Source organism: Rhinolophus hipposideros (genome assembly GCF_964194185.1).
Source record: "Rhinolophus hipposideros genome assembly, chromosome: 14".
Classification (NCBI taxonomy): Eukaryota; Metazoa; Chordata; class Mammalia; order Chiroptera; family Rhinolophidae; genus Rhinolophus; species Rhinolophus hipposideros.
This window is the reverse complement of record NC_138060.1, coordinates 38,893,590-38,920,323: the sequence shown is the minus strand read 5'-3', so window position 1 is coordinate 38,920,323 and position 26,734 is coordinate 38,893,590. Positions and strand designations below refer to the sequence as shown.

Genomic DNA, 26,734 nt, shown 5'->3' with positions numbered 1-26,734 from the left:
ATTTGGTAGACTATATAAAGGGAGGCTTACAAATAAAATTACAAGTAACCTTACAGCTCCATTGCCAAGGATGCTGATTGCAAGAATAAGGAATTTGGGTGGTCATTGGGTGCTCATAGCAAGTGAGATGATTAGATTCCTTTTGCAGCACTTAGTAAGACTGAAAAAAACAGGAAGTGACTGCAGATGGGAGACTAGTTAGGAAGCTAGCAGTTTTAGCAGCTTTGTTATGCGGTATTAAGTGTTTCTATTAGTGTATGATATTTGAGAATAAAAAGACAAATGTGATAGATACTCCAGTGTTACTCAGTAAGATATAGCAACAACATGCATCTGAAGATACAGAGGAGAGAATTATTGAAGACTCAAAGATTTCCTTACAAAGCGATGCAGGGGGAGTGGAAAGTTTTAGGGACAGATAATGAGTTCTGTGTTTATACATATACTGCGTATAAGGTGCTGATGTGGACTATCAGGTGGACACATTTAGTGAATGACTGGAGATAGTGAGTAGGTTTCTTCTTTAGTGCTAGCTCCATCTGATAGTATAGCAACTCTCCAGAGCAGTGTTAAGAAGTCTTTTGAAGCAACATCCAACCGATTTTGGGTATATGCCAGCCATGATCTAGTTCTTGGGATCAAGGCCAGGACTAGAGACATGAGGACAGAAGATGATAGTTGAAGGCATGAAATTTGAATGAGACTTCTAAGCCCAAGTAAATAAATAAATAAATAAATAAATAAATAAATAAATAAATAAAAACAGCGGGTGGTGGAATGAAATGAGAAAGGAATGAGCAAGAGAGACATCTTGAGAACTTCTATATGTTAATAAGGTGACTACATCAGAAAAAAAGTCAGAACTGATGGGTCTATTGGGAAAAAAATTATAGAAACAAGAGAAAGAGAATGTCAGGAAGGAGAGCCTGATGATTAGGGCTACAGAGAAATCAGGAAGTATGTGCCTTTGGAAAGGACATTACATTTGGACCATGGAGAGAACAATTTCAGTAATTTGCAAAAAGGCAGGAGTTACTTAAAAAGGGATTTGTAATTTTGTAAAGATAATGTTGAATAAAAGTGTCCCAAAAGAAAAATGAAAGAGTTTTTGAAAAATGAAATAATTAAATAAGCAAGTAATGCTCGTATTTTGCTAGACTTGGAAAAATTTTGTAAAATGTGAAATAAGTGAAAATGTGAAAAGTCCATCATGAATTAGAAGAAGAATTAGAGATAAGAAATGAAAAGAATGGTGAGTAGGCCCTTTCAAATGAAGTGATATGTATACACAGTGGGAACCCTCTGGAAACATGTAGTAAAACATTTCAGATTTTTTCACAATAGTCAGATCTAGGAGACAAACTGCTGGTGAAGCAAATGGTGAGGAATAATTATTGTGCAGAAATACTGCTGAAGGTTGCATGGCTGGGTGGGGATCTGGGAAAGTGTTTTCATTTTTGGCAGTTGCAAAGGGATACTTGAAGTCAATGGGGCTGTTTTACCAGTATAGTAGACATGGAAAATCAAGATCAGAAGCCTTATTTTTGTATATGTCCAGCAAACTTTCTGAATTATCTTATTAAATTTAATAAAGTGTCTATAGACCCCTCTTGGGTGTCTTAAGTGGACTATCATATCTGGAAAAAATCACAACTTTGTTTCTTCCCTTTTTTACTCATAAATTTTATAATATTTTATTTTACTATATTTCAAAATTACTGTGCTATCTTGAAGTTTTAGTGCAATAGCGAGTAAAAGTGATAGTGGGCATATGTGTCTTAGTCTTTTTTAAAGGGTAATGCTTCTGATGTGTTACCATTATGTATTACGTTAGATACAGATTTTTGGAAAGGTTCCTTTCATTCACTTTATCACTTTTAAGGTAGTTTTCTTTTTATAGTTAATGTTTGTTTTTCATTTTAAAAATCACGAATGGTGTTGAATGTTCTCAAAATACCTTTTTTTCTGAATGTATGGAAGTGATGCTATAGTTTTGCTCCTAATGGGTTGCATGATATGCAATATTTTAATAACACGAAACCTCCAGTAATCTTTATAAACAAAACAGTTGTTAGTCTGTTCTTTAAGAAATGAGCAGTTTTCTTCTTGATGACTGTAGGTCCTGTTCTGAATCCTGTAAGCTGAGGTACTGATTGCAGTTCTTCAGAATTCAGCAGGCTTGAAAACTGGTACTGAGAGGGTTAGCTATGAATTTGCAGATGTACTCTAGCTTTCTTTTTTCCTTTATGGTCAACCTGGGTTTCTTTTCCTTCATAATCTCTGATAACTGCAGGTTTCAAATATAAAAAAGAAAACATATATAGTTAGATGTAGGTACATTAAGCTATTATTTAGAACGAGTACAGAAAGATTGATAATGTGGATTCAAAGTTATACAGTTCCAAGTAAAAGTACAGGTCATGTTGAAGGGAGGCTACAAGGCACTGCAGGTCATTATGTAAAACTTCAAAATGGATTCAATTTGGATTCCATTTTTATTCACTACCATATATGGAATTTTTTTATAGTGCACACTAGGTGTTATTGAGAAAATATTTTAAACTGTAATTTATATTAATGGGTTGTAATTACCTCAATTTAATGATACTCTTTTAAATTTCTTGCAAATAATGAAATGATTTTTAAAAAATTATTACTTTAATAAGTAGTTACCTGACTTTTCATATCACTTCTATTCTCTGGAATATTATCTATATAGTACTTCCCAAAAAGATTTCTGGAAAATGCCTAATTTAAATCTAATAGCTATAGTAGTTTTTACCTGGTTAATCATTCTTTTCAATAAAATTGAATGAACTGTTGGAAGGGAATTTGATTAAGCTATTTCTTCTTAGATTTTACCCGTTTCTTCTGTTCCACTGCAGAGCCAGAGTTGGGATTACCAGTTTTAATCTGAAGCTGTGGGTGTATGTCAAGATCTTTCTTTGGGGGCCGTGATATGATTTACTAGTTTTGGGTTATTTTTTGTTGTTATTTTTGTTCCATATAGAAATGATCAGTTTGTCAAAGTGCATGTTTTGATTTTAACAAAAAGATTTAAAAAATGTGTGAGCTGAACGCTTATAAATATTTACTGTTATAAAGTGCTATATTTGACTTTTCTCTTCTGAAGGACAGTCTCATATTTAATTACATTGAACATTTCTTATGCTTATTATTTTATTTCATTTGTATGTTCCCAAAATTATTATATAAAATTTTAATACAAATTAATAATTACTAATCATAATTTTCCTTATTAAAATAATGTATCCAGTCCTTTATTTTTTATTATCATTAATTAACTATATTCTCATGTTCCACATATCACAGCTATTAAGATTTGAGAAAAATAATAGAATTAAAATACTTCATGAAAATTAGACTCTTCTAGGGGAGCGGCATTGAGGAGGGTAGTAGGGGAGAGGTGGAGTAAAAGACCTATATTTTTTCTGTCCTAGTCTATCACAGAGAGAATAGAGAGAGACTAGCAAGATAAATGTGACTAGAACTACAGAGCAGCCTCTGTGATTTATCGTTTTTTTTCAGAGCATAATGCAGTAGTCAAAAATAATTTGGTGAATGAGCTTTACCTTTGTGTGAAAGAGTATATTCAGTATCATGAAAACATTTATTATTACACATAGCATAAATATAATTTCTGTATTGCATTATTGGATATTAACAAAGCTCCCTTTTCCCCTTAACTCACAGAAACTTCACAAGATTTGTCTGTTGCAATGGAGCATGTTAATATAAACATGTTAATATTTACTGTTATACCTCCCCCAAATGAGGCACGCTGTTCCTGATCTTTAACCATGGGAGTTGATAAAATGAACTCCCACATATGATGAGCTTATTTTTCTACATGGTCAGATTTTTCTACATGATCAAAATTTCTGGTTACTAAAAGCCTATTCTTTTTCCTTTTAAAAATATTTGGTCCTGTTTTCTGTGCCCAAACAAACCCTGACAATAATTTAACCATTATGGAGTGATTAAAATGGTACTTTAAATTCTAAAAATCAGAAGTGCTGTTGAGCAGAATTCTAGTTGCTAAAAATGCCAGGTAAACTACACAATTTTAGTACATGTAATTCAGTGCATTACTTATAGTTGAATTAAAAAAAATCAAGTTAATGAATCATTCATGCAAAGACACGCTAATATTGTTAATTGTGTGAAGCTGGGAAGGCCAGTGCATTAGGGAATGCAGCTCCACTGCTTGGCAGAGTTTTTGCTCTAATGAGAGGTTTTGTTTAAGAATAAAGATTATCCCAGAGGAGAACTGCACCAATCTAAGGATGGATGTTTTGGGCATGTGGAAGCCTGAGACTAAGTTGAAGTTAAAATATCATGGCTCTTAGCAAATTAATAGAATAATGCTATGTTAAATGGTTTCTAGGCATCAGATCTTGGTTAAATATTGCACAAAATATACTGTTACCGAGGGTCAAATAGAGTAATCATAATCAAAAGAAAATACACCACAATGTTTTTTGAATTTACTTATCTTTTTTTTAGTTCTCATACTTGAGAATTAAAATGATTTACCAATCTATTGTGTAAAAATAATTGGTACATAATATGTACATGGTTGAATCTTAAAACCATGTGACCTCTGCTTTCTGGCCATCATTATTCCTTTGTTGTAAGAGCTAGAAGTGGCTTAATCTGAAACTAACTGCCCCATTTGAAGTATATTCTGACTGAGAAACTGTTAGGTGTTAAAACTAGTCTAGCCCTCTGACGAGAGTGACAAGTTTTTCATAAGGAAAATCTGGAATTGCCTTCAGGAAGTACTTTCTGATAAGCTCTTTGGAACTCTTTCCAACTGGTTATGTCAACTTTGGAGGTGAGGTGGAGATAGGCCACAGATCTGAATTTTCTAGTTTTGCTATCATTTATTCTTAGTATGGTAATTTTGTATTTGGAGATTTCTTCTAGGATTTATCTATATTCATTGCACATTTGTATGAATGAGGCTCAGGATGTATTTTGGCTTTGGTCAACCTGCACACTGGTTTTTTGAGAAGGATATTTGAAAAGAAATACCATTTGAAAAGTCTGATTCTCAAATGTATATATTGAAAACTATCAAGGAATTTGTCACTTAGAAAGTTTAATCTTAAGTTAATGTCTATCACATTGAAGTACAGAGATTGGCTAGGTATATTTTCAGAGAGCTTTCTCGCAGTACTAAATACAAGATATAATGTATTTCAGAATGAAAATAAGTGAGAGAAATAGATGTCTGAGCTCCGTGAAGCTCAGATTTTAATGTTATGAGTCCATGGTTATAGGCGACACAGACTTTTCTCTCGATGGTAGGTTTCTGAGGTACTCCAATAAGATGGAGATGAAAGAATTACTTTAATTCACCACATGGTTTTGACTTACATTATTCATAGATATACTTGAAGGCATTGTAATGTTGTGTAAAGGATAAGGCTTGTGAAGTGTCACTAACCTGAATTGAAATACCGATTATTAACTGTGTGATATTGAATGCATTTAATTAACAATGCCTACATTTCTTCATTTGTGTAAGTGGGAATAATTGTAATAATAAGACTTTTTCAAAGGGCTGTTCTGGAAGTAAATAAAATGACATTTTCTAAAATAAACACGAAGAAGAGTCTTACTTTAAGAACATTCTCCCTCCCCCTACCACCACATTCACCTTCAGCCTAAGTATCATCGGCTGAGAAATTAATAATATCTTCAGACATTGCTCAAAAGGGCAGTTATAAAAGTACATTGTATATGTTGGTAGTCTTTAGATGAGGACGTTTCTGAATGTCTTCAATGAAAGATAATAGCATTTTAGTGAATATTTAGGCTATTGCTTTAAAAGAAGCAACAGTTTTAGGTTAGGTAACCTGTCTTTAGATCTCTCTCTCTCTCTCTCTCTCTCTCTCTCTCTCTCTCTCTCTCCGCCCCCTCCCCCCCTCCACAAATGCTGCTCTGGGAGATGGCCTAGTGTTCACTTATTTATGAAATGAATGGTCCAGTACAGAGGACTAGGGATCCAGGATGTCCTAAGTAGGGTTACCAGCTTTTTTGAAACTTCCATAAGCCTTATTAAAATCTGTCCTTGTAGGAGCATGGTCGTTAGCCATGCATTTACTGTCACCCCTCCCTTCTGTTAACTTGGGTGAGAGAAATAACTGTAAAGATAAACACAAAAGGCTTTGAGGGTAACTTCTTCAAAGATTGACTCAGGGCTATTTGTTTTTTAAATGTCCTAAGAGTTAGATGCCTTATTTAGGCTTCTTTTTTTTTTTTTTTTTTTTTTAGGTCTATGAAGTAGGCAGTTTTATTATTCACATTTTACATGAAGATATAATGAGGTAAAGTTGCCCAGGGTCACAGAGCTGGTAAGTGATTGAACTAGAATTGATTGATTGATATAACTTTTTTTTTTTTTTAGTTTCAGGTGTACAAAACACTGTAATAGTTAGACATTTACACCCCTCACAAAGTGATAAGCCCCCAAACTATGACCCACATAACATCGAATACAGCTGTTATAATTCAATTCACTATATTCCATATGTTGTACTGCACCTCCCATTAATATATATATAATATATAATATTCATATTGCTATTATTTAATTTTTTTATTTTTAATTAAAGTTTATTAGGGTAACAATTGTTCGTAAAGTTACATAGGTTTCAGGTGTACAATTTTGTAATACATCACCTATGTATCACATTGTATGGTCATCACCCAGTCAGTTCTCCTTCCATCACCATATATTTGATCCCTTTTGCCTTCATCTACCACACTCCTCCCTCTTTACCCTCTGGTAACCATTAAATTATTGTCTGTGTCTATGATTTTCTGTATAGTTGTCTTGTCTTCTTATATAGTCTTGTAACTTCGTTGTTTTCAGTTCTATATACCATATATCAGTGAAATCATATGGTTCTCGACTTTTTCCATCTGACTTATTTTGCTTAGTGTAACAATTTTAAGATCCATCCATGTTGTCACACGTGGCACTATTTAATTTTTCCTTATGGCAGAATAGTATTCCATTGTGTACATATACCACACCTTCTTTATCCAATCATCTATTGAAGAACACTTTGGTGGTTTCCATGTCTTGGACACCATAAATAAAGCTGCAGTGAACATCAGAGCACATATATCATTAACGATAAATGTTTTCAAATTTTTTGGGTAGATACCCAGGAGAGGGATTGCTGGGTCATATGGTAATTTTATGCTTAACTTGTTGAGGAACCTCCAGCTGCCTTCAATAGCAAGTACCAATCAGCATCCCCACCAAAAGTGTATGAAGGTTCCTTTTCTCCACAGCCTCTCCAACACTTGTTATTATTTATCTTGATGATGATAGCCATTCTAAATGGTGTGAGGTGATATTGAATTGTGGTGTTTATTTGCATTTCTCTGATGATTAGTGATGTTGAGCACTTTTTCATATATACATTGGCCATTTGTATGTCCTCTTTGGGGAAATGTCTATTCAGGTCCTCTGCCCATTTTTTAATTGGATTGTTTGTTCTCTTGTTGTTGTTGCATTGTATGAGTTCCTTATACATTTTGGATATTAGGCCCTTATCAGAGGATTGTTTGCAAAAATCTTCTCCAATTCTGTTGGATGCCTCTTTATTTTGTCGATGGTTACTTTTGCTATGCAGAAGAGTTTTAGTTTGATATAGTCCCATTCATTTATTTCAGCTTTTCCTTCCCTTGCCTTTGAAGTCAAATTCATAAAATACACTTTTTAAATTTTTATTAGTTTCAGGTGCACAAGACAAGGTAATACTTAGACGTTCATCATTTATATCTCTCACACTGTGGACTTCCCTCCCTCCATCACCCCATTCACTATCCCTCCGACATCGCACCAAGCCATCACATTATATATATAAAATTATAGTTGGCATTCATTATTGTTTAGCATCCGGTGTACAGTACCGTGATCAGGCATCTACACCATCCTTGAGGTCGTCTCCCAAATGGGCCAACTGTCCATCGGATACCCTACTAAATCTTTACAACGTTATTGATTACGTTCCACAAATTAATTTTCAAAAACCCTGAGGCCGACTGTGGTTACCGACTGCTTTCTTTTTTTTTTTTTTTCTTTTTTTTTTTTTTATTAATTAATTTATTTATTAGTTTCAGGTGTACAAAACAAGGTAATACTTAGACGTTCATCATTTATATCCCTCATACTGTGAACCCCCCTCCCCCCATCCACTATCCCTCCGACCTCACACTGAACCATCACATTATATATATAAAATTATAGTTGGCATTCATTAATGTTTAGCTTCTGATGTGCAATGCCATGATCAGGTATCCACAGTATCCCTGAGGTGGTCTCCCAAATAGGACGCATGTCCATCGGATACCCAACAAAATCTTTACAACATTATAGAATACCTTCCCCAAATTAATTTTCAAAAGAAAAACCCTGAGGCCATCTTGTGGTTACCAGCTGCTTCCAAATCCCTTCACCTTTCCCCTTATCCCCAACCCCCTCCCACACACCCATCTAACCACTCTCGGTTTTTTCTCTGCGTCCCCAAAACTGACTCTGATTAGTTCATTCACATAGTCTTTTCTTTAGATTCCATATATAAGTGAGATCATATGGTACTTGTCTTTCTCTTTCTGACTTATTTCACTTAACATAATGTTCTCTAGATCCATCCATGTTGCTGCAAATGATAAGATTTCTTTCTTCTTTATGGCTGCGTAATACTCCATTGTATAAATGTACCACAGCTTCTTAATCCAGTCATCTACCGATGGGCATTTTGGTTGTTTCCATATCTTGGCTATTGTGTAAAGTGCTGCAATAAACATAGGAGTGCATACAGATTTTTGAATTGGAGTTTTGGATTTCTCCGGGTAGATGCCTAGGAGTGGAATTACTGGATCATAGGGTAGTTCCATTTTCAGATTCCTGAGATACCTCCATACTGTTTTCCATAGTGGCTGCACTAATCTGCAGTCCCACCAACAGTGCACTAGCGTTCCCTTTTCTCCACATCCGCGCCAGCATTTGTTGTTTGTTGATTTATTGATAATAGCCATTTTGACTGGAGTGAGGTGGTATCTCATTGTGGTTTTTATTTGCATTTCTCTGATGGTTAGTGAGGTTGAGCATTTCTTCATATGTCTTCTTGCCTTCTGTATGTCCTTCTTAGAGAAATGTCTCCCCAAGTCCTCTGCCCATTTTTTAATTGGGTTGTTTGTTTTTTTGGAGTTGAGTTGAGTAAGTTTTTTATAGATTTGTGATATTAATCCCTTATCAGATATATCATTGGCAAATATCTTTTCCCATACAGTAGGATCCCTTTTTGTTTTATTGATGGTTTCCTTTGCTGTGAAAAAACTTTTTAGTTTGATGTAATCCCACATGTTTATTTTTTCTCTTACTTCGCTCGCGCGAGGGGATATATCAGTGAAAATCTTACTCCGGGTAATGTCCATGAAGTTTCTTCCTATATTTTCTTCTAGATATTTTATGGTTTCAGATCTTACATTTAAGTCTTTAAGCCATTTTGAATTTGTTTTTGTATATGGTGTAAGGAGGTGGTCCAGCTTCATTTTCTTGCATGTGTCCGTCCAGGTTTCCCAACACCACTTATTGAACAGACTATCTTTACCCCATCGTACATTCTTGCTTCCATTGTCGTAGATTAGATGGGCATATAGGCATGGATTTATGTCTGGACTCTCTATTCTGTTCCATTGATCTATGTATCTATTTTTATGCCAGTACCATGTTGTTTTGATTACTGTAGCCTTGTAGTATAGTTTGAAATCAGGTATCGTTATACCTCCCACTTTGTTCTTATTTCTCAAGATTGCTGAGGCTATCCGGGGTCTTTTATGGTCCCATATAAATTTTAGGATTATATGTTCTATTTCTGTGAAAAACGTCGTTGGTAGTTTGATGGGAATTGCGTTGAATATGTATATTGCCTTAGGCAGTATGGACATTTTAATTATATTAATTCTTCCTATCCATGAACATGGAGTGTGTTTCCATCTATTTATGTCTTCTTTCATTTCTTTCTTCAGTGTTGTATAATTTTCTGAGTACAGATCCTTTACATCTTTGGTTAGATTTATTCCCAGATATTTTATAGTCTTTGGAGCAATTGTAAATGGAATTGTTTTTTTAATTTCTCCTTCTGCTATTTTATCATTGGTATATACAAATGCAACTGATTTCCGAATATTAATTTTATATCCTGCTACTTTACTAAATTCATCTATCAGTTCTAATAGTTTCTTGGTGGAGTCTTTAGGGTTCTCTATATATAGTATCATATCATCTGCATATAATGATAATTTTACTTCCTCCTTACCAATTTGGATGCCTTTTATTTCTTTCTCTTGTCTGATTGCTGTGGCTAGAACTTCCAGCACTATGTTGAATAGAAGTGGAGAAAGTGGGCAACCTTGTCTTGTTCCTGATCTTAGGGGGAATGGTTTTAGCTTTTCCCCATTGAGTATGATGTTAGCTGTGGGTTTGTCATATATGGCCTTTATTATGTTAAGATATGATCCCTCTATTCCCACTTTCTTAAGGGTTTTTATCATAAAAGGTTGCTGTATTTTATCAAATGCTTTTTCTGCATCTATTGATATGATCATGTGATTTTTATTTTTCATTTTGTTAATGTGGTGTATCACATTAATTGATTTGCGGATGTTGAACCACCCCTGCATACCAGGGATGAATCCCACTTGATCATGGTGTATGATCTTTTTAATGTATTGCTGAATTCTGTTTGCTAATAATTTGTTGAGAATTTTTGCATCTATGTTCATTAGAGATATCGGCCTGTAGTTTTCTTTCTTTGTGGTGTCTTTGTCTGCTTTTGGGATCAGGGTGATAGTGGCTTCGTAAAAAGTGTTTGGGAGTCTTCCTTCCTTCTGGATTTTTTGGAAGAGCTTGAGGAGAATAGGTGATAATTCTTTTTTGAACGTTTTGAAAAATTCACCTGTAAAGCCATCTGGTCCAGGGCTTTTGTTTGTTGGGAGATTATTGATTACTGATTCAATTTCCCTGGTGGTAATCAGACTGTTCAGGCTTTCTGTTTCTTCTTGAGTTAGCTTTGGAAGGTTGTGCGCCTCTAGAAAATTGTCCATTTCTTCAAGGTTGTCAAATTTGTTGGCATATAGTTGCTCATAGTAATTTCTTACAATTTTTTGTATTTCTGTGGTGTCTGTTGTTTATTTAGGCTTCTGTCCTTGCAGAGTAATAACCAATTGCCTCAGAGTTCTTGTTGGATTTCTAATATCCAGAACAGAAAAGATTAATATTTAAAAACAACTTTATAACCCATTTTGGTTATTAAACCAAAAATTTTGGTGTCCTATATCATCTTTACGATTTTCCTCTTTTCAGTTTATTATAGTCTTTTAACCTCATAGAGCATTTTGCTTATGAGACTTTAATATTTTTAGTATTAATTCATTTTGTAATATGAAACCATTGTAATAATTTTGCTTGGAATCTAAATATTTTAAAAGTGTTTTTGAAGAATTAATTTAAGAAATTATCCCTCTGAGTACAAAACAAATGATATTAGTAATACAAATTAATTCACTGCTGTTTTATTGAGTTAGTAGACTGAAAGCGCTGATACCTGTGTGATCTCCCTGTATTTATTTTGTTGGAGCGTTTGTTTTTTTTTGTTTTTTTCTCATTCTTTAACCCATCCTCCATCTCCCTCTCCTTTAGTAACCATCAGCTTGTCTTCTGTATCTGTGGGTCTGTTTCTGTTCTATTTTGTTTATTCATTTTTTTTTGATTTTACATTATAACTGAAACCATGTGGTATTTGTCTTTCTCTGACTTATTTTATTTAGCATAATACTCTTTAGGTCCACTCATGTTTTGTCGCAAATGTCAAGATTTCATTCTTTTTTATTGCTGAGTAATATTCCTGTGTGTGTGTGTGTGTGTGTGTGCGCGCCACATCTTCTTAACTCATTCATCTTTTGATGGACACCTAGGATGCTTCCATATCGTAGCTGTAATAATGCTACGTGTTGTAAATGTGATGTAAATATAGTGTTGTAAATAATGCTACCGTGAACACAGGGGTGCATATATATTTTCTAATTAGTTTCTGTTTTCTTCAGCTAAATATCCAAAAGTGGAATTGCTGGGTTGTTTGGCAGCTCTTATTTTTTATTTTTTGAGGAATCTCCATATTATTTTATGTAATGGCTGTACCAATTTACAATCTCACCAACAGAGTGTTTGAGGATTCTCTTTTCTTTACATCCTCGCTTACACTTATTATTTGTTGTTTTTTTGATGACAGCCATTCTGACAGGTATGAAGCGATAGGGTATCTCTTTGTGGCTTTATTTTGCATTTCCCTGATGATTAGTGATGTCGAACATGTTTTCGTGTCTGTTGGCCATCTGTATGTCCTCTTTGGAGAAATAAATGCCTATTCAGGTCCTCTGCCCATTTCTTTTTAATTGAATTTTTTTTGGTGTTAATGGAGTGTTAGTATCAAACCTACTAAACAAGTAACCTAGTGCAAAATTTAATATTCAGTTGGATTATTTATTAGTAGCTCAAAGTGAGATAAGGATCATTGAGACTACTACTTGGCAACTTTAAAGACAGTACTCAATTGGAGATATTTTGGGGCTTACAGTAGTGTCATTTAGAAATAAGAAGACTTTCTAAAATAAAATGAAATCTCAAATACTTGTGGAATTAGCGGCAAGATCTATTTTCTGAAGTTCACTTTAGTCAGTGAATTCAAATTACTTAATGTTATAAAAGTTAGAAAAATTAAAATTTGAGATCATTCATTTGTTCCTTCTTTCATTCTCAACCTACCATTTATAGGGGTACAAGATACTGAGGTAGCTATATATTTAAAGTCATATAGTGTGTGTTTTTTTTCTCTTAACCTTTTTCTTATCTCTTACTCCTACCTTTTTGTATTCCTTTCATAATACAAACAATTTGCTTAACTCCTAGATTAGAAACTTCCTAAATACTAAGTACCCAGTAATTGATTCAACCATTTTTTTATGCTTTTAGTGATTAACAACATTATTCAATTTAGATTTCTGTTACTTCTTTTTGAGAAGCAGCGAATAGGCACTGAGATTAATAAACACTAGTTTCGTAGTAAAGTAAGTGATGGGGAAGTCATGAGCTACAAAGCAGAAAAAAATAGATCATAAATATTTGAGTCCTTTGTAGGGCTAACTTAGTATTTGTTCTCTCTCTGGTTTTGTCCACTTCTATTTTCAGAGAACTAAAGCTTCCTCAGAATTCTAGTATAACTTCGGACAGTGACTACTTTTCATAGACTTTCATCCACTGCAGTCAGATGTGGTTTCAGTTTTTCTTTTTGCAGCTTGAGCAAGGTAAATCACAGTGTTTATTGGATAAAAGGTGACAGGCAGGTGATGTTACAAAAAGGCAATAGATTGAAAAAAAAAGGAATTCTGAAACAAATGGAATAACATAAGGAGGAGTAGTTAATGAGATGTTGAATAATTTAATAAGTCTGGAACTGAGAATTTAAACATGAAATAAAATTATGGACAATGCTTAAAGTTTCAGCCTGTTTTTATCTAAAATAATTTCTTCAAAAATCTTATTTTTATCCTAGTTACAGGGACATACTTAAAAGAAGGGAATACCTTAATTGCAAATCTGCTTGTGTTCTGATTATACTGTGAAGGATGTCTACTTTGAAAAGTCCCATGCCTTATGTCTGCCAGAATAAATGGACAAAGACTAATATGATCTTAAGGGAATTTTTATTTCTTGGAGTCAGGATATGCAGCTTGCTTAGGGAGACCACCGTTCCTGGAATTCTCTAACTTTTCATGGTCGTTTAGACTGACCTTTAAGATTGGAATGAAACTCAGGTGCCCAAAGCAACTTCAGAATTGACCCATCTTTTTTAAAATTCATTTAAATAATCTTATTGAGACTTTCTTGTTTCATATTCTTAAGCTAATTTGAACTTGGTATCCAGAGCTTGATCCTAAATGCACCTAGGATATAGAGAAGAAAAGTTACCTTGTTGGCATCAAGAGAAATATTAAAACATATAATCTTCAAATCACAAAAAAGTTCTTTGTTTTTCAATTGTACATGCATTGGTTTCTGTTTTGTTTGGTGCCTAGGGTATTGTGGAATCCAACTTGGTACCAACTGTGATTAGTGAAAAATGAGCATGACTATTTGGGAGACAATAATGTTATATACTATTAGGAGATGAGTCATTTTGGAAGTGAAGATATGTTTTATTATTTGGACAACCTGGAAGAATTTCATTCCATAAAAGCCAGAGGGATAAATTTATATTGTGTCAATACTTTTAGGATCGTTGGCTATACAGTATAAGGTTTATAAAGTGAAGGTGATTCATGAAAGAGTTGAGTATTGGTCAGGTAAATTACACTTATAGCTGCCTTTAAATTGATGTAGAATGTAATGGTTAAGACCATATGGATTCTGGGTTCAGATTGCTTGGGTTCAAATCCCAGCTTCACCATGTTAGCAATGAGACCTTGGGCAAGTTAGTGTCCTTAAACTCCTCTTAGCTGTGTTTGTGTGTGTGTGTTGGGTGGGGTGGAGGTGAGGAGGCATTAAATGAGATACTGAATATTAATATTAACATCACAGGATAGTGCTGATGTTATTGTTGCCAAAGTTCTTTTTCAAGCAGCTTTTATTATCTTTAACTTTTTATTTCCCATCATAACTCTGATGTGCGTCATGGGGTGAAAAAGCAACAAAACAAACAAACCTGAATGGGTATTTTCTTTGATTCAGAGGAATACAAGGAGATACTATATAATAAACTTTAAACTTTAACATTCAGTTTCACTGATAAGCCTTGAAGGAATAACATCCATCTTCAAATTTCAATTAAAAAAAAACTAAGTTCAGTTAACCTTGGGTGAGAGTTTGCAGTTTGGGGAATTTGTTACAATCTCTAAGCTACTAGAATGTTGTTATAGCAGCCCTGACTCACTGTGCCGGTATGTCAGGTTAACTGGTGCTACTGGGACAGGGAATGAAATGTACGTTTCCCTAGTGACAGGTGAGGTTCATGTAGAAGAGAAGGTGGGCATACTTCAATTTTTTAGTGATTGGAAGTGTCTGGGAATATAGTGGACATTTTCTGTCCTGAATGCTGCTTTGGTACCAGTGTATGTTAGCATCTACTGGTGTCATTGAGCAGGGTTATATGTAAGCTGTTAGTCCATGTTTTGAGATAACTGTTACTGTATTAGACCCTCTTGCATATTTATAAGATTCTTTACTAATCCCCAATATATTCTACTTAACCAAAGGTTAACTTTTGTTAACAACATTTTGCTTATGAACCATTCATTTTCCTTAAATACTCCTATGACTCTTGGCATATGTCTCTAAATGACTTAGTTTTAATCATAAAACTATAATCTGTTTTAAGGAAAATCAAAGTTGATGGAGGCATTTTATGTATAGTTAAAACTGCTTTTGTTTAATCATCCCTTTCTATTGAAAAGGAACCTTGAGAGTAGTTGTTCAGAGAAATATCTGAAATTTCAATATTAAGTTGGGTACAATTTAATTGGACTAAATGAAGTTTATATATTTATGTTCAACAAAAAATTTAAAAATTATGTACCTGCAGAATTGAAAATGGTTGTTGCTGATACACAGCTTTAGAAAGCTTTAAGACAGGTTTCACTGCTGTATCAGAATCTGGGGTGTGTGGGGGGTGTTCTGCTTGGGAATCTCCATTTTAAGAAGCTCCTCAAATGATTTTTATACACACTAAAGCTTTAGAGCCACTACTGAATTCTCTACTGACAGCTTTTAGGATATTGGCTTCTGGTCGATCTTCTGATGGAAGCTCATTTTCCCCAGTTGGGTGAAGAATAGGGGTGAGCGGAGGTTGCTCCATCTGGTGACCTGCCGAGCCCTATACTGTGAAATTTCCAAAGCAGTCAGGGTCAGCCTTAGTTTCTGCTCTAAGTCCTCTCCAAACTGGCACTTCTTGGTGAAGGAACATGTCACGTTAATGGTAATGGACAACCGAGTAGGCTGTGACAGAAGCTTCATACGTTTCCTAAAACATCATACTTCCTACCAAGGGAGAAATTGCAGGTGAGGAAATGTCAGAGAGCTTAAGTGGTCTTCTAGGACTAGGATTGAAACCGAGGTTGGTGTATTTTAAAGCCCAGACTTGTGATGCTATGTATGCTACCCTCCTTTTTGGTGGAAAGAACATGGGCCTTGGGTTCAGGAATGTGCTTCTATCACTTACTGGCTTTAGTAACGACTCCACACTTTCCTAAACCTCAGTGTTCTCATCTGAAAAGTAGGCACGATAATCATTAAATTTTTAACGCTACTGTGAGGATTAATGACCTGAAACACATTTTTAGAGTGCTTCAGCATATTTTCATAGTTTCCCCCCCGCCCCCCAGAGTGGGCATTCCAATAAATGGTGGCTATTATTCAGCAAATTAAGATGAGGCAAATATGTCTTATGGAATGAACCAATTATAGGCTAAATGAGTTTGTTAAATTATGAAATATATGATTTCCTCTTCTGATGTGGTATAACAGCTAGCAATAAGGAAGATACTGGATGTGTGACAGGATTTTCCTTTGGGAAAAGAATGTAGGCCTTTGTTATTCTTACTTTTTTTATTGCCCATATCCTGGTAAATTCTAAATTTTTTTTCTAGCCCAGAACGTTCTTAAAGCTCCAGATTCTTCTTATAGCTCCAGATGTTTACATTGAAATGCCTACAGGACATCTTCAGCAAGTCACCCCTTAACATGTCCAAGTCCACACCTGGGCTCTTCTAGCAACTGATCTTCTTCCAGGATCCTTCACATTAGTGACTGGAACTGCTGTAGACCTGCATCCTCCACAGAATCTAATCTTTCACCCAATTCCGCTGAGTGTTCTCCCATAAATCTTCCTGCCTTCTTTTCACCTTATTCTAAGCAATTGTCCTCTCACTCGTAACTCTTCCCCTACACTTCTCTTGCCCCTCTCTATAAATCAGCCAAATTTGATATTTTTTTCAACATACAATTTATTACCATACCTTATTTAAAAACTTTCAGTAATTTTGCCTTGTTGAGTCGACTTTTTCTGCCCCATTTTGTTTAATATATGTTTTTTTCTCTAGTAGCTGAGACTGTCTGCTCTGCTTCTCTTTTTTTATTTTGAATGTGTGTATCTCATAACTGCTTTTAGGCCTTTGTACTTGGTGTGGCCAGACTGGAGCACTTCCCATACCTTTCCAATCTCATCTTAAATAGTCTTTCTTTAGTTCTTTGCTGATCTCAGGGCTAAATCAAATCTCCTGTATAAAATGTGATGGCTCCCCACCTCCCATTTTAATAGCATTTATCTCTGTTTGCAATTAAGTATTTGCATGGTTATTGGGTAATGTCTGTTTTCTCAAATAAATTGTAAGTTCTAGGAGGGTTGAAAGAGCTCTGATAATAGATGAGAAATATTACATGATTGACTGAAATATATAACTAGGCTATTAAAATAAAAATGATTAATTTTATATTCCAAGTGATGAAAAACAACGACATACAACCAAGACTGCTCTACCCAGCAAGTCTGTCATTTAGAATTGAAGGACACATAAGGAGCTTCCCAGACAAGAAAATGCTGAAGGAGTTCATCGCCACCAAACCAGTGTTACAAGAAATCTTAGAGGGACTTCTTTAAGATGGGAGGGGGTTAAGGTGAAAGGGGAAAGGGTTTGAGAAGTACAAGTTGGTTATTATCCTGTAGTCATGGGGATGTAGGGTATAGCATAAGGAATATACTCAATAATATTGTAATAACTAGGGATGGTGCCAGATAGGTACTAGATATATCAGGGTGATAGTTGGGAATGGGATTCGGGGCAGGGTGAAATACATGAAGGCATTAAAAAATACAAATTGGTAGTTAATATATAATGGGGTATATAATCAACAATATTGTAAAGATCATGTAAGGTGCCAGATGGGCACAGGACTTATCAGAGGAATCATGTCATGGATGGTGTAGATGCCTGACCAATGGGCTGTACACCTGAAGCTGAAGGAGAATAATACTGAATGTCAACTGTAACTAAATGCATAGGTATATATGGTCACGTGATGTGGAGTACAGCATAGGGAAGACAGTTGATGGTATTGTTAACAGCTACTATATAGGATGTCAGAGGGGTAGTGGCTTGGGGCGGGGGGTTTTCACTTTACGAAGGGCTTAAATGTCTAACTGTTATGTTGCATTGTACACCTGAAACTAATTTAAAAAAAATGGAAGAAAAAAATGATTACTTTTAAAGTGAAGTAAATAGAGATAGAGTCATAGTGTTGGCATTTTAAGCATTGTTTGGGAATACTTTAGTTATTGTAGCATTGGCTTGATCAACCTCTAATTTCACTTTTTGTATTTAAAAATAAATGTAAGTAGTATTTTGAATTTCCCAGTTTAGATTTAGAGCTTCCGGAAATTGATTGTACTTGAATGAGCTTTAAAGTAAAAGCATTCCCCTCTACTCTCATCTGTACAGTATTTGAAGTTTACAATTTAAAAAAGATATAGTTACATGTTTCTTGATGTTTACTGTATAGAATGTGTTTATGTTAGTTGCCTGAGGCATAAAAATTTTTCAAATATTACCAAAATTTATGAAGAGAAGAAATCAGATGCTATGATAGGTTTCTCAGCTCTTATAAAAGTTAAAGAGAAATGAAGAAGATTAATAGAACATTGGAATTGTGTTCTTATGTTGCTTTTTGATATTTGGACCTTAATTTACTACATGACTATTGTTGCCAGATTGCAATGTTCTTGTGAAAACTCTTAAGATTAGTATTTTCTTGAAAATTGGTTTAGTGCTTTGTTTACATTTTAAAATTAGTGCTTTCAGTAAGATTTTGGTTTCCTTATATCCTGAATTCTCCCTAGGAGTGCACAACTTCAAAAATAAAGAGGCACAGTCAGCAGAAAAAAGAGGTGGTCTGAGCATTTATGCATTAAATATGCATGTTAATTAGGAACAAAAATTAGAAAAATATGAAAACAGATGTTACATAAATTATTGCAGTCCCAGGGCAGCAGTAACTTATACACTGACAATAGTTTTTATATGTGCATGTGTATGTCTATTTCTAGATTTCTCAGTATTTATGCAATTCCATAGAGAATAACTAGAAAGAGAACTGGTATATCCTTTCAGTGAGACTGAATATGGATTGCTTTGGAAGTGTACTTATTTCATACAGTCTCACTATACAGATAGTTTTGTGTTTCCTAATTCTGCCTGTCGCATTTTCCTCCCTTCTTGGTTTCCCTGATGCCAGAAAAAGGAAGTAAATTACAATCCTAGCAGTGTAAGAAATGTAAAATTGACCTGGGTGTAAAGTGTGTATTTAGAAACAAAACAAATTACAGCCACTCAGGACCCTGGTTGTACTGTCACTTTTTCTTTTGGTTAATGTCACACTTCTTGAAAGGAAAAACCATCATTTTCTGAATAGTATTGGCAATAAATATGTGTTACGTAAACGCACATTCATCAAGCACACGTGTGCCAGAATAGTTGAAAGATATTTGAATGTCTTTCACTCTTAAAGAGTCATCTATAGAATAAAAAATGTTCTGTATTTTCACAAGAGAAGGATGAGGCATAGAGACATGCTTTCTTTGTAGTGGTTTAGCAATTTTTAGTTCAATCATCCAGCAAAACCATGTGACTACTGTTGTCCAAGGAGGTGCTGACAATATTTAGATATTTTCCATGCATATGTAATTTAGAAATGTGTTGTTTGTAACTTTTTCAGATAAGGTTGAAAGGTAAAATAAGGAAGTGCTGCTACATCAGAATGTGATAAATCATTCTCTTAAACAAACAAAACATGAATTATTGTATTCAGTACAAGGGCACAACATAGTTTCTGGAAATCTGTCTAGAGATCAATGCCACATTCGTTTGTATTCTTTAGGAATCATACTTTGTTACTTGGTTTTAGTAGCATTTGATGCTAAAATGTGTTGCAAGTAATTAATTTCTTTTGAATCTCAGTAGGTTTCAGTTACATCTCTTGCTCTAATATTTTTCACTTCTATGCTATTGATTTATGTTTTACATTATATTACCTAATTTCTGTTGTCCTTTTGTACATACGGTGAACCACCAATAGGTTTTAACACATTGGGAGTAAAGTAAACTAATATAGAATTCATTCTAGAGGAGAGTGATAAAATTGTTTAGTAATTATTAAGAGGTTCTTTACTTAAATTGGATAGCTATTTAAGAAATTCAGTTGTCATTCTTGCAGATTTTATGTAGAAATATATCTGTGTCTTTGTGGAAGTATGTGATTTGTGGAAGTATATCATTAAAGGTGGTAAGAAATTTCTCTTTTTCTGTAGGCAAAAAAGTGATGGAAATTAATTTTTAATTCACAAGTAATGTTTACTTACCACACTGATACATCTGTATTCTAATTTTACGTTTTATTAATGCTTTGGAATCCATTTTCAATGGAATTTTTTTCACATTTGTTTTCAAATGTCAAATTTCCATTTTTGATTTTAATACTTGATATCATTTTACTACATATTAGAATAGTGTGTTGGTTATTTGAACACTTTTATATCATTTCAATAAAATGAAGTAACAGATGATTTGTTTTATATTGAGGTATGTTGGACTTTTTTTTTTAATATTATAATGCTTTTTGTTGTGGGTATTATAAAATGACTCCCTTCCTTCCAGGAGTTTGAATAGATAATGGAAAGACTGATTACTGAGTTGGCTAACATTTGTCCCCTACACAGCTAAAATATGACAAATTTTTCAGCCTGCCTTTCTCATTGTTTACTTTGGTTTAGAATTCCTTCTGGGATAGGAATATTTAAAGCTATTTCATTTATTTATTTTTCTAGATATTTGCTGTTTTTCCAGCAGCTCAGTTGAAGAACTCAGCGGATCTTTATTTCTTGAGTCTTCTTTACTTCCTATTTGCCAACCATGGCTTGTATTTGGAGAACTCTCTTGTAGTGAGCCTGACGCTATCTTGGACCCATCACAAGAGCATGTATTTTCAAGTGTCAGTTAGCTTTGTGGATCAATAAAGTTCTCCTGAAAGGTAAGCATATATTTGTTCAAAATGTACATTTAAACATTGAATACTATGAGTACTTGTTTTAGTCTGTTCAGGCTATTACAACAGAAATGCTGTGTGGACTGGGTAACTTATAAACAACAGAAGTTTATTTCTCACAGTTCTGGAGGCTGGGAAGTCCAAGATCAAGGTGTCAGCAGATTCTTTGTCTGGTGAGGACCTACTTCATGGTTCATAGCTATCCATCTCTTCACTGTGTCCTTACATGGTGGAAGGAATGAGAGAGCTCTTTGAGGTCTCTTCTTATGAGGACTTAATCTCATTTATGAGGGTTCCACCCTCAGGACCTAATTACCTCCCTAAGGCATCACACTTAATACCATTACACTGGGAATTAAGATATCAACATGAGTTTTGGGGGAGCATACACATTCATTGCATAACAATATTCTTACTATAGTAATGTGTTCCATAGATTTGTGTACAAAAAATGTGTATGTATATGTGCCTGCATGTCTAACAGTTACTCAGAGTTCCCTGATAGGTTTCTTTTCACCTCCTGTTTCTGATCACCAACTTCTAGTCTTTACCTCATTGTTCTCCTCTTTTATCTGAAACTTCACTGGGGCTTAAAAATGTTTTTCCACCAGGAGACTTTGAGCACTTTTCATAGGGGAAATTTTGGTTTCCCTATCTCTTTCCCTTTTCCCTCCCTCTCTCTTCCTCTTTCCCTCCCTCCATTCTTCCCTTCCTCCAGACATTAAATTTGTTGAAGGAATAGCAAAATTAGAATGATTGAACTTAAGAGTTGAAGGTATCTCAGATAGATAGCATTCACATTTTTATCTTTATTACCGTAGTCAGTAGTAAGAAATAAAATTTACATTTATGAGCCATTTCTCACAGAAACTGAAACAAAAGTTGAAACAATTCTTACCCTAACTACCTGGAAAGTGTGCTGTGCTTTATTATATTTTTAAATATTTTATTTAATATATGCTGGTGCTTATAACTAAATATATTTCCCAATCCAATAATGGACTGCTTTTGCAATTTAAAAAACATTCTTTAGATCATTTATAGTGTTTTTCATGACTGACTTGTTGGAAAAGTAATTGGACTCAGGCAGTTTTTCTGTTTCAGTAAAGCTGCCTTTTACCCTGTCTTCTCTATTCTTATCTCTCTCTCTCCATTCACAAGTTATCAAATGATTTGGTGAAAGAACTGGGTAACTGCTGGGAAACACCAGCAGTTCTTGGTTCTTGGTTCTTGGTTCTTCTATAGTAACAACATAGGTACACATAGTCAGATTTCAAAATTTGAGAGGGGGTAATTTTTTATTAAATTATCCCTTTATAGTAAGGTGTATATTTCTTTATTCTTTTTTGTCTGTTTTGTGTAAATTGTATGTGCATGGTGATAACCTCAAGTCATTCTTGGTTTACAACATTTCTATCTTTTTAAATCCTTTGTGTAAGCTTAGACTAACCCAGATACTTCCCCAAAGTGGTCTCTTTCTGGTACCTATTCCCATTTTATGTAAAATTTTTATCCTTTAATAAATTACAAGCATTTTCCTGATTATAAAAGTAGTATGTAGTCTTAGAAAGTTTGATATATAGAGAAAAATAAAAAGATGACAATTATCCCTAATCCAGTGCAGCAAAAGCAGTTCTAAGAGGGAAGTTCATAGCGATAAATGCCTACAGTAAGAAAAAAAGAGCTCAAATAAACAACCTAACTTTACACCTCAAGGAACTAGAAAAAAAAGAGCAAACTAAACACAAAGTTAGTAGAAGACAGGAAATAAAGAGTACATAAATAAATGACATAAAGACTAAAACGACAAGAGAAAATATCAATAAAGCTAAGCTATTTATTTTAAAAAGATGAAATGGACAAACATTTAGCTAGGCATACTGAGAAAAAAGACAGGACTCAAATAAAATTAGAAATGAAAGAGGATAAATTACAACCGATACCACAAAAATACAATGAATCATAAGAGACCACTATGAACAATTCTATACCAATAAATTGGACAACCTAGGAGAAATGAATTAATTTCTAGAAACACACAATGTACCCAGACTGAATCATGAAGAAATAGAAAATCTGAACAGATTAATTACTAGTAAGGAGAATGAATCATTAGTTAAAAGTCCCCCAACCGAGAAGCACACAAGGCCACATGGCTGCACTAGTGAATTCTGTCAAACATTTAAAGTAGAATTAATGCCAATTATTCTCAAACTCTTCCAAAATATAAAAGAGGAGGGATACTTCCAGAATCATTTTGTAAAGCCAGAGTTACCCACATACCAAAACCAGATAAGCTACCGTGTTTCCCCGAAAATAAGACCTAGCCAGACAGACCATCAGCTCTAATGTATCTTTTGGAGCAAAAATTAATATAAGACCTTGTCTTATTTTACTATAATATAAGACCGGTTATAATATAATACCAGATCTTATATTAGTTTTTGCTCCAAAAGGCACATTAGAGCCGATGGTCTGATTAAGTCTTATTTTTGGGGAAACATGGTACAAAAAAGGAAATTATAGGCCAATATTCCTGACGAACACAAATGTAAAAATCCTCAGCAAACTGAATTACATTGATTTCACCATTACGTTAAAAGGATCATGCACCATGATCAAGTGGGATTTATTCTAGATACAAGGTTGATTTCAACATCCACAAATCAATTAATGTGATAACACCACATTAGTAAAATGAAGGATAAAATCATATAATCATTTCAATAGATGAAGAAAAAGCATCTATTGGCAAACAAAAATCCACTCATGATGCAAAGTGTCAATAAACTGAGTATAGAGGGAACATATTGCAACATAATAAAGGCCGTGTATGACAAGCCCATACTCATACTCAATGGAGAAAAACTGAAAAATTTTCCTCTAAGGTCAGGAATAAGACAAGAATGCCCACTTTGCTTTTTTTTCCTTTTTTTTTCCTTTTTTTTTTTTTTGCAAGGAGTTGGCTGTCCTTTACTTGAGCTATTTATCCGGGTATTTTTTCAGTGACCTGCCATGAGGAGCAAGGTAATGTTTTCCATATGCAAAGAACCAATCTCACCACTTTATTTGACATAGTACTAGAAGCCCTACCCAGAGAAATCAGGCAAGAAAAAGAAATAAAAGACATCCAAATTGAAAAAGAAAAAGTAAAGCTGTTTCTTTTTGCAAAGGTATGATATTGTATATAGGAAACCTAAAAGACTACATTAAAAAACTTTTTGAACTAATAAACGAATTCAGTAAAGTTGCAGGATACAAAATCGATATACGAAAACCAGTGCGTTTCTATATACTAACAATGGTTTATCAGAAAGAGAAATTAAGAAAACAATTCCATTTACAATTTTCTCAAAAGGAATTAAGTACTTAGGAATAAATTTAACCAAGGAGATGAAAAATCTGAAAATTATAAGACATTGATGAAGGACTTGAAAAACACAAATAAATAGAAAGATATTCCATGTTCATGGGTTGAAAGAACTATATTGTTAAAAGGTCCATACTACCCAAAGTGATCTCCAGATTCAATGAAATCTCTATGAACAGTCCAAGAAATAAAATTTAAAAAAAAGAACCTAAAATTTGTATGGAATCACAAAAAAACCTCAAATAGCCAAAGCAATCTTGAGAGAGAAGACACATCATACTTCCTGATTTCAAACTATATTACAAAGCCATAGTAATTTAAAGCCATAGTATGATATTGCCATAAAAAGAGACGTATAGATTAATGGAACAGAAGGCAGAGCTCAGAAATAAACCCACACATATATGGTCAATTAATTTATGGCAAAGGAACCAAGAATATACAATGGGGAAGGTTAGTTTTGTCATTAAATAGTGTTGGGAAAATTGGACAGCCACATGCGAAAGAATGAACGTGGACCTCTGTCTTATACCACATGAAAAAATTAACTCCAAATGAAATAAAGATTGAATGTAAGACTTGAAATAAAACTCCTGGAAGCAACAGGAGGTAAGCTGCTTGACATTAGTCGTGGCAATGATGTTTTGAATTTGACACCAAAAGCACATGCAACAAAAGCAAAGAGAAGCAACTGGGACTACAACAAACTAAAAAGCTTCCTTCAACACAGCAAAGGGAACCACTAACAAAATGAAAAGGCAACCTATCAAATAGGAGAAAATATTTGCATATCACATATCTGATAAGGAGTTAATATTCAAAGTATATAGAGAACTCACACAACTCAATAGCAAAACAAACCAAACAATCTGATTAAAAAATGGGCGGAGGAATGGAATAGACATTTTCCCAAAGAAGACATACAAATGGCCAACAGATAAGAAAAAGGGCTAAACCTCACTAATTATTAGGGAAATTTAAATCAGAATGACAATGAGATTCCTCCTCACACCTATCTTAATATCTGTCATCAAAAAGACAAGAGATAACAAGTGTTGGTAAGGATGTGGAAAAAAGGGAGGCCTTGTACACTGTAGGAATGTAGATTGATACAGCCACTGCGGAGAACAGTATGGAGTTCTTCTGGAAATTAAAAATAGAACTACCATGTGATCCAGCAATTGGACTTCTGAGTATATGTCAAAAAAAATGAAAACAGTATATAGAAGAGATATCTGAACTCCTGTGTTCATTGCAATGTTATTCACAATAGCCCAAATATAGAAACAACCTAAGTGTCCATCAATGGATGAATGGATAAAGAAGATAGGGTATGTATATACAATGGGATATTATTCGGATATGAGAAAGAATGAAATCCTGCCATTTGTGACAACATGGATGTACTTTGAGGGCATTAAGCTAAATTAAATAAGCCAGACAGAAATGACAAACACTGCATGGTATCACTTACATGTGAAATCTATTATAAAAGAGGGGAAAAAAAAGTCAAGTTCATAGAAATAGAGAGTGGAAAAAAAATAGTTTCCTGGGGCTGTGGGGATCTGTGAAATATAGGGCAAAGTAGGTTAAAAGTTACAAACTTTCGGCTATAAGATAAATAAGGTCTGAAAATCTCACATATATCATGGTGACTGTAGTTGATAACACTATTATATAATTGAAATTTGCTGAGAGTTGAATGTGAATATCCTCACCAAAAAAAGAAAAAAATGTGCAGTGATGGATGTTAACTAGATGGTGGGAATCATTTCACAATTTATACATAGAGCAAATCATCACGATGTACACTTGAAATATGTTACAATTTCATTACATTATCGTGAGGTCAATTATACCTCTATAGAGCTGAACAAAATTAAAAAATACAAAAAATATAAAAAGAAACCAATAAAAAGACCCTTAATCTTATCAAGTAGAGATGAACTGATGTAACATTTTAAAAAGTGCAACCTATTTTTAAAATTTTATTTGAATTTAATAGAGGAAACAAACACTGAAATGAAGCTTAAATGACTAGTGACCCTCGGATAAATGTTTTTTCAAAACTATAAATATTTCCTAAGAGCCTTTCAGTGTTAAAGATGATTATAAAAATCTTTAAGTACTCTAGAAATAAGGAAATAGGAAAATTCTGATCTAAAAGCAGA

General features: G+C 34.1%; 1 protein-coding gene across 6 annotated transcripts in view; it reads left to right on the top strand.

Annotated features, from left to right (window-relative positions):
- The window catches only part of TBC1D5 (TBC1 domain family member 5), a 503,965-nt gene that overhangs the window by 104,448 nt on the left and 372,783 nt on the right, over positions 1-26,734 (top strand). For 3 of the 6 annotated variants that reach the window (XM_081072580.1, XM_081072576.1, XM_081072582.1), the window contains exon 3: positions 20,976-21,178. The exons of 1 other annotated variant lie outside the window; for it this stretch is intronic. The gene's annotated coding sequence lies outside the window, so the exon portion shown is untranslated. Of the gene's footprint in view, positions 1-6,303; positions 6,384-20,975; positions 21,179-26,734 lie in introns of all 6 variants that reach the window. 2 more of the 6 variants (XM_081072581.1, XM_081072577.1) reach the window with 1 other exon arrangement.